The 12966-nt window shown below is 38.6% G+C and overlaps 1 protein-coding gene across 2 annotated transcripts in view; it reads left to right on the top strand.

Annotated features, from left to right (window-relative positions):
- The first annotated feature begins 7354 nt into the window (after positions 1-7354).
- The window catches only part of slc38a3b (solute carrier family 38 member 3b), a 28568-nt gene continuing 22956 nt past the window's right edge, over positions 7355-12966 (top strand). The window contains exon 1 of one of the 2 annotated variants that reach the window (XM_044347767.1): positions 7355-7901. The gene's annotated coding sequence lies outside the window, so the exon portion shown is untranslated. The remainder of the gene's footprint in view (positions 7902-12966) is intronic. The other variant, XM_044347769.1, reaches the window with a different exon arrangement.

Here is a 12966-nt window from a genome sequence, read left to right as displayed (position 1 = left end):
ATGACTTCAAAAAGATATTTGTGGTTTTCCTCCTCAGGCACAGTTGAGAACAAAGGGAGCTGGTCTTGGCACTAAAGGCACCAACTACACCCTCTCTTCCTCTGACACGTACAAAGACGCAGTCTGTAAAGCCATGTTTGCTCGCTTCACTGAACTGGAGTGAGTGGTCTGCAGATGAAACGCTGCTTTTTGGGTGGACTCATTATCAGATGGTGAGGTTGAGCTCAACCATGTCAGACATATGCACAGTAAATTTCCTTTCCTTGTTTACATATTTGTTTTATATTTCTACTGTGGTAACGGTTTCTTTTTTCCCAGCATGTTAGAAAAAAATTGTACAGTTTTACAAAAAAATGTCTGTATAGAAAATAAATGACAGAAGTGATTCATTATGGTCTTTATTATATTTTATCACTTCAGCAGAAATGTTTTTAACAAGTTAATCAGTTAATTAAAAATTAATTATTTAATTAACTTGCTTATTAAATTAATTAATATAATTGTACCAGAACATTTACTGTGCACAGAATATTAAGCATGAATGATTCAATTTTTTCAATTCAATTCAATTTTATTCATATAGCGCCAAATCACAACAGAAGTTATCTTAGGGCACTTTTCACATAACGCAGGTCTAGACCGTACTCTTTATATTACAGAGATCCATTTTACAGAGAGCAAGCACAGCAGCAGCAAGGAAAAACTCCCCTTCAACAGGAAGAAACCTTGAGCAGAACTGGGTTCTAGGCAGGCAGCCATCTGCCTTGACCAGTTGGGTTGAGAGAGAAAGGGGGAGGGGGGGAGGGGAGAGAGAGAGACAGGGAAGCACAGCAACAACAATAATAAGAATAACAACATTAATAATAATAGATATATGACTAATAATAATAGCAGCAGAGGTTGGTAACAAGCTGGACCACGAGGACAGCAGCTGGTCCACAGCTGAAGGTCTCCTGCAAGATGAGAAAGCACAAAACTAAGGGGAACATGCCAAGTTAGTAACATGCATTAATGAGACATGAATGCATACAGCTGGAGGGGGAGAGGAGGAGAGAGGAGCTCAGTGCATCATGGGAAGTCCACCGGCAGTCTAGGTCTATAGCAGCATAACTAGGGGCTGGTCCAAAGCAAGCCTGGCCAGCCCTAACTATAAGCTTTATCAAAAAGGAAAGTTTTAAGCCTACTCTTAAATGTAGAGAGGGTGTCTGCCTCCCATTCTGCTTCTGGAGACTCTAGGAACCACCAGTAAGCTTGCATTCTGGGAGCGCAGTGTTCTAGTGGGTCAATAGGGTACTACGAGCTCTTTAAGATACAATGTTGTTTGACCTTTAAGGACTTTGTAGGTGAGGAGAAGGATTTTAAATTCTGTTCTGGATTTTACAGGGAGCCAGTGCAGAGGTGCTAAAATGGGAGAAATAAGATCTCTTTTCCTACTTTTTGTCAGTACATGTGCAGCTGCATTCTGGACCAGCTGGAGAGTCTTTAGAGACTTGTTAGGGCAGCCTGATAATAAGGAATTGCAATAATCCAACCTGGAAGTAACAAAGGCATGGACCAGTTGGATGTGCCTGATTTTTGCAATGTTACATAGATTCTAGTAGATTTTTGCATAGGTTAAGCCCATTTAAATACATTGCTTAATCCTGAATACATTTTTTATTGTTAGAGAAACTACAGATATTACAATGATGATGTAACTGAATTACCACCATATCCAGAATTTTTAAAAATCTATTCAACAAAACAAGTCAGACTTGCGTTAACCAGATGCTTTATGCCCCGATCTCTATGTGAACTGTATATTTGTGTAGCCTGTAAGGCCTTTACAATTTGTACACATCCCCTACTTCTAACAGTTGAAATGCTGGTGAGTAGTTATGGCATTTAACTGTAGAGGGTCCAATATTTCACATGAGCTCTCACGGGACAACAGTGCATTGTCCAGATCAATGAAAATGTTAACAGCTGGTCTTCTTTTAGTTTTAATTGATAAAGACCAAGAGTTTAAGTATTGTCTCCTCATGTAAACTCAAATGCACTTTTTGCACTAGTGTCGAATCTTTGTAATTTTTTACACATCTTCAGTACAATTTGTAGGGTTTTGTAGTGAGACTTTCCCTCCACTAGTCCTTGTGTCTCACTTAAAAAAAGTTGCACTGATATTGTTAAAGGACAAAAATGGATCAAAAACACTGTCATAAAATATTATATATTAATATTATTTTCCACTTTCACTGAGTTAAATATTTTAACCAACATCAGTCCGGATCATCACTAGCAAATACTCATTCATATTCAGAATATTAACCCTTTAAATGCCAGTTTGTTTAAATAATGCCGCTGTTGTTTTTTTTATATGATACGTTCAGTACCATATAATTTTTATTTCTCGCATACACACGCACAGGTACAGGCACAGTGGTGTTTCCATCACTTCAGAGGACATTACATTGACTTACATTCATTTCGTGGAGACTTAAACTAACCTTAACCATGACCATCACATGCCTAACCCTTACCCTAACCTTAACATAACCCTTAACTAACCTTAACTTTAAACCAAGTCTTCACCCTAAAATTATTGATTTTACGTTAAGGGGACTTGCTTTTTGTGCCCATAAGGGACGCGAGTCCCCACAACATGACTGTATAAAGAGATTTACGTCCTTACAACGTGAGGAATACCTGGACCACCTCAACACACACACATAATTTTAGATGCATATATTTGCTACATTTGCCTGCAGTGCTCCATAATACAGCAGCAATGCCCTCATTGGAAACCAGGAAATTAGCATGTATTTGGCCCATTGGGAAAACATGAGAAAATGGCTCCATCTGGTGGAAAATAGTAAAAACTAAAATTTTGAAGCCAAGGCTCTAGATTGAAATCCTGACATAATAGGATGCATGATTTTGTGCTGTAATGGTTGTAACATCAAAAAATACGGTTTTAATGGGTCCATGGATCCGAGTGTCTTTATTCTGGCTACACAGTGTATTATAGACTTATTAAGGGAGCTGAGGTTGAACTTCCGAAATGAAAAAAAAATCCACACCCCTGTCAAAATTTACACCATATGCATTAAGACAGTCAAAATGATTGAAAAAAAAAATGTCCCTGGTGAGGCACAAGGCCTAGAGGACACAAATCTAAAAGCCCTATGCCAACTTCCGTCCACCCTGCTGAAGTGTCCCTCAGCAAGACACCAAATTTTTTCCAGGTCTGTGGAACCAGCAAGGGACGTAACAGTGCCCAGCCTTACGCAGAGTGAGAGTGAGAGAAGCACAGAAGGCTGCTTTAGAGATATAGACAGTACCATGAGAGTTAGTACTAGAAATCTTATTGCATTGTTTTATTTAACAATTACTTACCACAGGGAGTCAGTGGTATTCCCTGATATCCCTGAGAGAATATTTTCAAGTACTGGTGTGTGTATGCATGTTTATCCATTATCACAAAGCAGCCTCCTGCTTAACTGACATGCTTCGTGAAGATGGTTAAGAACCAACCTCTTGTAAAACCACAAAACGTTACATGTGAAAACTGCTCGTCCAAAATGACCCACTGACCAAAGGTCCCAAGAGGATGTGACCTGTAATGTGTTGACGTGTTTTTAAGGCATTCACAGACACACACACACACAAACACACACACACACACACACACACTAAACTATGACACATTAGCCTCAAAGACCAAGTTCATACTCAAAGAAAAAAAAAATCTGTTTGTGTTGCTTCTATGTTTTGTTTAATGCCATGGCCGTGGGAACATATTTCAGTTTCAGATTTTTAATTTATTATTAAATATTTGCAGGGATCCCCTCACAGCAGAAACAATAAGTGTGTCTCCCCATTAAGAGAGACTTTGTGCGCATTTACGCACGAGGCACAGCAGCATAACTTCATTGATTATTTAAATCTCCAGACACGCCGACAGGATCCGTCGGGATCTACTGTTAATTAATGCCCTGTGTTCTTCTACACATCCAAAAGGTCAGCTGTTACACACACACAGTCCAGGTACATGCAGTGAAATTGTTTGGAGCAAAGCAGCCGTCCTCCTGATAAATCCTGAGCTCCATCAGAGCTGTCTAAAAAGTTTTATTTCAGAAGCTAAAAATGTAATTCTGTTTCCCCTGGAGAGTTTCTTCTGCCCTGTCAAGTTTAGTTTTTAGTTTTGCTGTTTAAATGTCCCATGATATTTGCTGCAGTGACATTAACAGCCTCTTTAAAGTAAATCATTAAAGAAAACATTCATACATCAATACAACACACAATAAAGAAACCACCTGGAAAGCTTGCGCTGCTCGACATAATTTAAAAAGCAATATAGCCCACAGGGACCAGTAGAGGTGGAGTGTAATGTCCACAGTAAGTGGCTGTGTCACGCCCATTTCTTTTCCCCTTCTCCACTATCCGCTATATTAAGCACAGGGTCTATTTTAAAAATTAGCATTTTAAAATTATTACAACAACACAAACAGGCCTATAAGTTGCCAGCCACCTGGAGGCGGGGATGCTGCACCTTGGAGTTGTGCTGCAGCACCCCCAGCACCCCAACCTCCCAGGGCCATGTTTAATGCCCTCTGAGTTCAATGTGCATCTGTTTGTTTGCATCAGTTTTCAAATCTGTCTTCAAACAGTGGTGACCTTATGTACTGTACATTGAAAATGTAGGCCGCTGTGATCGTTTCTTTGAAGGGATCCCTTTGTGACCTGTGTGGACAGGAAGAATGATTACAGGAACTAATGACCCCTTCAATGTACATAAAGGCATGTCAACATTGTTTTAAGACAGAATTCAAAAAATGTAAACCTATCCTTTAAATAATCTTGTAGAGAATGATTGGATGATATTTTTTGGATACTGTTTATGATCCATTGTCAAACTGATCAGTAGAAGACACTCATCTGGGTCTGTAAATTGTTTCTCTATACAAAGAGGTGGTCAGTTTGCCTGTTTCTATGCTGGCAGTCCTTATCTAAACATAGTGTCTTATGCAATGAAACATAATACAGCATATCCCTTGAGTTTGTTTCATGGACTTCCTGGTGCCCCATCCTTTGATATTTCCACCTCTCGGGGGAAAAATGTTCTGAACCTCACATCCACCTCTGTTACATAAATATATTTCAGCAATACAGCCCAACTCCTGCGGTCTGAGGAGGGGCTCTTATCCAGCTCTCTCAGCTCACAGAAACATCACAAAAAAATCAAATATCTATCTGCAGTCTGAGAGAGATGAGCCATATGTCTCTCTCTCCGAATAGGGGTTATGTAATTATTCTAAATAAACTGAAGAATTGATAAAGAGCATGCAGTGATCAAGCTCTGCTCATTGCTAAAGCAGGGTATTTTCAAAATTTGGAGGTGGCCGGCTGATTCCACTAAATGTAATTCATAATATACATTACGTAAATAATGTTATTCTAATATCTCCCGGGATCCCACCAGGCAGTACTACTATCTCGAACCAGAGGGAGACATGAAGAATTGGTTACAAGTTGTTCTTTTGTTCAGTGAACGTTCTGTATCTGATGGTCTACAGGCTGCCAAACACCACGCCTAAAAACCCAGCAGGCCAATAGAGTAAGAAATAGTATATAGTATGTTCTAAAGTAAGCTATTACATTCCAGCCACAGAGCTAAGCAACTGTTGAGTGAACAATAAATAGGCTACCTAACAGGTAGGTTTTGAAAAACACAGATCCTTGTCAACAACACTTACTGATGTTCTTAACTTCACACACTCTTCCAACCATCTGTTGCTTGATGAAATAGGCCAAGGACAAAATGACGTTTGTCCTTTTTGTAAAACGCAAGAAAAGGTTAAAACATCTATTTTATTGTGTAACAAACCAAATATTTTTCTGGAAATTTCTGCAGAATAGCGGTAAGTGTTGCTAAACTACCCTCTGGGTATTGCTGAGCTCTGTAACTCGAATGCCAAATAGCCAACTACTGATAACAATTGGAATTAAAAAATCCAGGTCAAAGTAATTAAGTATATTGCATACATAAATGTATGTCAACATGCAGCAACACATTTTCCAATACACCAGGTATTTTGTATTTTCACATGATGAACATTTCCTATAAGCAATAACTGTGAGAGCAGAATCTTGTTTTTACACAAAATGAACAAACATGGACAAAGGTCAGTTAAGAGGCCATGACGTCAAGTGTCTTCTATTGTAGACACAGGAAAACAGGAGTGCAACTAATCATACTGTCATATCCTCAGCCTGTGCGTCTTATAGCACAGCAGTTACAATGAGGGAAATGTTGAAACAAGTCAAATCTGCTTGTCTGCTCTTAAGAGTTTCACTGGTTCTTCAATCAGGACAGCAGAAGGCAGTAGAGATGACACTGCCTCCTCTAATCCATAGATTAATATAGTATATCTATATACTGTACATTAGATGTGTACAGCTTTATTTTATATATGTTTTTCTACAATTATGAGGTCAATTCTATGTTTAGAAAATGACCCAGGATCAAAATAACATATGCTTTTGAACATTAGTAACTTCACACTTTGTTAAGCCAGCATGGCCTCTAGAGGCTGCTAAAGGGGCCACATATGAACTCTCATGAATTTTCTGCTTGGCTTTTTGGTGATCTTGTTCTGGACACTTACAGCTACAATAGTAACATTGTAAAACTACATGTGTTAGTTCTCCAGGGAAGATGTGTCCATTTTATGGTCAGTGTGTGTTATGGGCTTAGACGGGTTTAAATATAAGATACATTGGGTCAGAGCTGCAAATATTGCTTCGAAGTATTCATGTATCATCATATTTCATGTTTTATACTTTGTTTCGCATATTTTAATCATATTTTTTACTACTATATATGTATGTTTTGCAGTTTTTGTTACCTGATTTGCTACATGTTTTTGTGCTAAAGATTTTCCACCCTGATGAACAATAAAGTTCTATTCTTGATTCACATCTGCACCTTGCCACAACCATCATTCATTGATATTTCCTCGAAAAACAGAGAGGTGAACTTTGATTCAGCTTGCTGTGCAACTATGCAATTAAAATCAATTAGTGAATTAGTTTATTACACAGTTGTTTGCCTGTCAGGGGTAATGGTGACCTTCTCACCTATGTATTAAGTGCCCAATAGTGTTCTCTCATGTGTGAGTATGGGAGTGTGGGGGGACTCTTCACATTCCAGACTCTTCAACAGGTGCCAAATCTCAGACAGCACCGTGCTGAGAGCTCCTGGATCAGATACACCATTAATGCAGGGGACTGCTTGGGGTGTGCTGATTTCATATGGTGCGTGTTTTTGTTTGGGCAGAGGAAAGGAAGGCTTTTGTTGTACTGTGGTAACATTCGCGATTGCATATTTTTAATTTCTATTTTAATGCTCACAATCAATTACGAGACAAATGTATATCTCACACGCACTCCATATTGATAGATTTTTGATTTACTCACCACTCGCGTCTTGCGCGTAAAGGATTCCCAGAGCCATTTATGCGCAAATCCTTAACACTTAAGACTTGAATTACCAGTGTGACTGCCACATCTGATTTTCCCTTCATTTCCCTCCCTAACTATAGGAGACCAAGTGGTGAAACCTACAGCGAACAGCGCAGCTATAGGTGGGGGTTTGCAAAGGAGGCGGATCTAATGCGACCCCCACAGTTGAGCTTCGGAGGGTTTTACAATGCCAACCATTTCTCAAAGCGCATATTTAGCTGCTGACTTGGAGAGCGACGGTCCGAGTGTGCGTAAATGACCACGAATGTAGTTAAATTCTGTCTCCGTCACTGAAAAAAGACAGAAAACTCAACAGACAACAGGAAGAGATTCTGATCATCAAATTATTCCCACTCATCAGAGGACTTAACCTGAATGCTTTGTGACAAGATCCTTTGGTAAGAACAAATCTGGTATATTTCTTAACACAAAGATTGACATGTAACAGTCAGATTTAATGCAGTTTTATTTGTTTGAATGATGTATGTGTCTAACTGGTTTCACTGAAGGATTAAGACTATGATTTAGAATCTTAGTGTGAATGATGTAATAGCCCTGGGGAAATAGATATCATGCATATTTGTGGCCTAAACGATCAAATGACACACTATAATGAGACCTATGGCTTTGTTTCCTATTCGGGGGTAATCAATAAAAAAGAATAGCATGTTTGGTCCCCCTGCCGTGAGCGCCAAGTCCAGATGTCACGACCATGTGCCTCAAGGAGTCAGTGACAGATTGCTGTCTATCTATTGTCTATCTCATTCCCCATTTGCATCTTTTTTTCGAATACACGCTGCATCAGATCTAAAGTTAAAATCAACAGGTAACAGCTGGATGAATGGCAATAGCCTGCGTGACTCATGAGATGTCACTTTCATTTGGTTAAAGTGTTTCTCAGGTGTTTCCTAGTTTCAATTGATGTGTGTGGGATTTTTTTTTTTACAAGCGCTGAATCTCTCAAACTTAACTAATACTTTTTTCTATGACGCCCATTTCTTACTATGTTATTTCCACAAATCCCTAGTAAGTGAAACATTTTCCTGCGGTTTACTCTGCCCACACCTTTATGTGTTGGTGCTGCTCAAGGAGCACATGGCACTGATCGAGTTAAAGGCGAAGACACTTTCCTTGTAACACAAAACCCATATCCGACCGACCAAGAATCTAAAATAATATCACACCACACAGTGACGTCGTACTCAGTCTACCTCAACACATGAGTAATATAAACACTGGCTTTAACAAGCAGTGGCAGCCTTTTAAAGCACTTTACTTCTATTATTGTCGGCTAAATATACGCATGTGGAGGAAGAGAGCCCTGTGTGGGAAGATAACGCTGCATATTACCACTCTTTGCTGCCTCAGCCTATTACTTGTGATATTGTGTTGTTATTTTGTGCCTGACAATAATGGAGGGATGTAAAGTTTCCCTTAAACATTTTTCTCCATGTATGTGAGTATGTGACAGAGAGAGAGAGAGTCAGAGAGGAAAAATCTAGTGTATGGTGTCACAGTTTTTCGTGTGTTGTGTCCGTTTAAATGTTCCTCACACAGTGAAAAATGAATGTACATTTGCCTTGTTGTTTTTTGTCAAATTTGTCATGTTAAATACCATCTACTGTGATAAGTAATAATATATGGCATGAACATTATTGCATATTTATTTTTAAAGCCGATCACGATATTAATTGTTAAATTAATTGCCTTGTATTTCGTATAACCGATTTAATTGTTTAAGTCATTTTTTAAACAATATGCTAAACACACCATTCTTTCACCTCAGTTTTGAGGGTTTGCTGCTTTCTCTGTCTTTATGTGATAGTAAACTAAATATATTTGGGTTTTGGGCTGCTGGTCAGACAAAAACATCAATTTAAAGATGTCACTTTGGACTCTTAAGAAATTCTGATGGCCATTTTCAAAATTGTATAGACAATTAATCAAGAAAATAATCTGTAGATTAATGGATGATGAGCATAATTGTTAGTTGCAGCCCCATTTACTTTTATTTTCTAATACAGCTTACATTCTTTCATGAGTTACATTATTAATTAAGAGAACTAGTCCTTTAAAATCCATGTTAGACAGTTACTTTACTGCAAAAAAAGTCCTGCAGTTATTCAAGGATTACATAGTTATAATAATACTTATAGTTTTGTCTAATATAACTTTTCAAACATTAGAGTAGGGGGGTGCATGAGGAATTTTTAACAGGTGGCATGGGTCCTGTTATTATGCTAAATGTTGGAAAAGCTGACAACTGTGTTGCAGGTTGCTAGTTTGAATCTTTGACTCTCTTGGAAAGTGATGTGTAGGGAAATGTAGATATTGTTGTGCTGTGCAACTGTTAAGATGGTGTGAAACAAGGTGCTTAACCCCAAGTTGCTTCAGTCTTTGTGGGTGAGAGGGTACATTTTTGACTTTGCCCCCCTATCCTATACACTAAACACCCTATATAGGTTTTCATACTGGGTTCATCACAGCGGAGAGGGAGCAGATAAGCTAGGCTGCAGTCAGTGACCCCGTATGGTGATCAAAGTGGCTGAGAGTTTGAGCAGGAGCTGGACAGGTGCGCCGTGTGTGGACACCGATGCTTTATCCATGTGGGAAGCAACCAGCTGTGCTCTTTTGTCGCACTTTAGAGACCTGTGAATATCTGCATTTGAGTCAGCCCAAGTGTTAAGTGGCAGGCACTCCAGAGGTTATTATTATCTTTGTCATGGAGCTCATAATCTGTGGGCTTGAACCTGACGGTATCATGTGTTGTTGTTGTCTATTTATATTTAAGTCATTGGAGAGTCCTTTGTTGATATTATGTATTGAAATGGATAAATGGCAGAGAATATAGTTTTTGGCCTAATCCACTCAGACCAGTTGTCATAAATAACATGTTCTCCCTGCAGGTCCTCTGATCTTAAGGATCTTTTTGAAAAACTGTCCCAACAATTTATATTTGAGAAAGTTTAAACTAAAATTGATTTACCTTGTAGCTTTCAGTCTGTTCAAAGAGCGTCTTTAATGCTTTGTGGTTTTCCGTTCATTAATGGGTTGAAAATGGCACTAACGCTCCCATATGAGTTTGTTCCCTGCGGGGCAATCACTGCCAAAATATATGTTCTCAAATCAATATATACTGCCTAAAATATTCCACTGAGAGTCATATGTTATTGTGTTAGAGATCTCTCAGAGAATAAATCACCATGTCCTCGGTAAGCTATAAACTCAAACATGTACTGAATGTCAGCAGTTGTATGAATTTCAACCATTTCAAAATGTAAAGCAGATCTGTTCCAGTACTTTATTTATCATCCTTTTGCTTTTAGGTCACATTTTTTATGCTTGTGTTAATATGTGTTCAAGGCTTTTCCTAACAACAGAAAAACCCCACATCAATACATTTTCCATTACTTTCACTTAAAGTTAAAGGACGATGCTCCTACAATTTCCAATTTTACACTTCTGCAACGGCATCTACCACTGTGACAATGGTGTTGATGGTCAGATTCCATCCCAAACTGTCATGTGAACATGGGCAAAGTCAGTGTATACTGTGATATAGTGTCTGCCAATGCGTTGTATGCAAACTAGTCCTTTAGACACCCTTGACCACCATCAACACCTCTCATGTGATGTGCTTCTTTTGTAAACACGTCTTGGTTTGCTGACAACAAAAAGGAATCCATATGCACACATACATAGATTTGTCACCTTTTACGTAGTTTTGGATGTAATTTACAATTGTTTTTTAACACAATGTGCCAACTATACCATGGCTTTCGGGGAGCTTTTTTTTTTTTTTTTACCAGGGGGTGGGGGGTGTTGTGTGGGGGCGTGGGGGGGTGCGCTTGAGGACTTGACTGTGACTCTTGTTGCAGAGAAGCATTCATAGTATGTAGGCCTACTTACTTTATGTCAGCACATCTATCTATCTATCTATATATATATATAGATATATAGATATATATGTAATATAATAATCAGTTAATGACCACATCAAACCTCCACACGGGTATCAAAACCAAACATAACAGTATGATACAATATGGCCAACCAAAGCAGAATGATGTATTATATCCTACAGTTTATCAGCACAAATAAGAAATGGATAGGTCAAATAGCATAACAGCCTATAAACACAAATGTATGAGCATTAAATCAAAAACAGAGCACATCAGGCTGCCTTAAGTTACCCATCACATACAGATGAGCACAAAAATTTACATGCATCAGCATTGTGAATACCAACAAAAACAGGCCAGGCTGCCCACAAGGGATTCAGTCCTCATCAACACCCATCACATACAGTGCTAACAGTAAGTAATACAGTTGATTGGGAATAGCCCTTACCTTTAAGCAGAAGCGACCACAGAGGCCTGACTTCAGAGTCTATTGGCTTAGATTTTTTTGTAAATCCAAAATTTGCGAGTAAACTTCCTTGTTTTCTTTTTGACATATCTGTATGCTGAGTACAAAACAGAGAAAAAGGGAATTAGTGAAGAATCACCCTCATGCATGAATCATACCTCAACAATAGCCTAATTTTACGTATGATCCATGATGATGAGGATACAAAAAAATAGAAATGCTTGGCAAAAATAGAATATTGTCAATATGTTAGAGATCCCACCCAAAATTTCACAAATCATGTTTTCAGGGGAGATCATTGCTGATTAAGAGGACTCAAGCTCCCCCTGGCTCCCCTGTAGTTCGCACCCTGTCTGTTCATTTTTAAATATAACATTTGTAGACCGACACTTATACACAGACCTGTGCTCAAGTGTAAGAGCTGCCTGACATGCCCGCAGATAAATTGGCCGGTACCTCCTGCTGCCAGCTGTTGGTTACCAAGCTATTTCTCAGAAAATTGCTCAGCAGCTTGTCAACACGTACTCGTAATTAATGAGAGTTAACTGATTCCTTATGTAACTAACAAGGGTGTATTTTTAGTCAACAAGTGCTGGTTCAAACACAGCTACCTCTTATACTTCTCCGTGCCCTTTCCCTTCTGTTTATTTTCAAATAAGAAGTTTAAAACAATATTCATATAGTTTCCATTGTTAGACTGGAACACATTTTTTGCTCAGCTTCTACTTAGATGCTACTTGCTTGGTTATTTTCAGTAAACTTTAGCTCTCTGACACAATGTCAAATAAAATTAATATTTTAAATGTCTCAAAGCTACCATTTATTTATTATTGTATTTATTTATTAATTTATTTTGGGTCATCACAGTAGATTGCATCACATTGTACAGTACATTCCTGTGTTTGTGTCCACCTCCTGCATTCCAGCCATGATTCAGGATGTATAAGTCATCACTTGTAAAACATACATCCGTTGCACTTATGGTTTCTTCTCCTAATGGCACAATGCAACAAACTTCATCGAGCTGTGCAGGAAACAAAAACTTCTGCAGCTCTCATAAGCCCCATAAGAAGTTATTACTGTAACGCAGGAGGA

This window comes from Thunnus albacares, chromosome 4, assembly GCF_914725855.1.
Source record: "Thunnus albacares chromosome 4, fThuAlb1.1, whole genome shotgun sequence".
Lineage (NCBI taxonomy): Eukaryota > Metazoa > Chordata > Actinopteri > Scombriformes > Scombridae > Thunnus > Thunnus albacares.
This window is presented reverse-complemented; position numbering and strand designations above follow the sequence as displayed.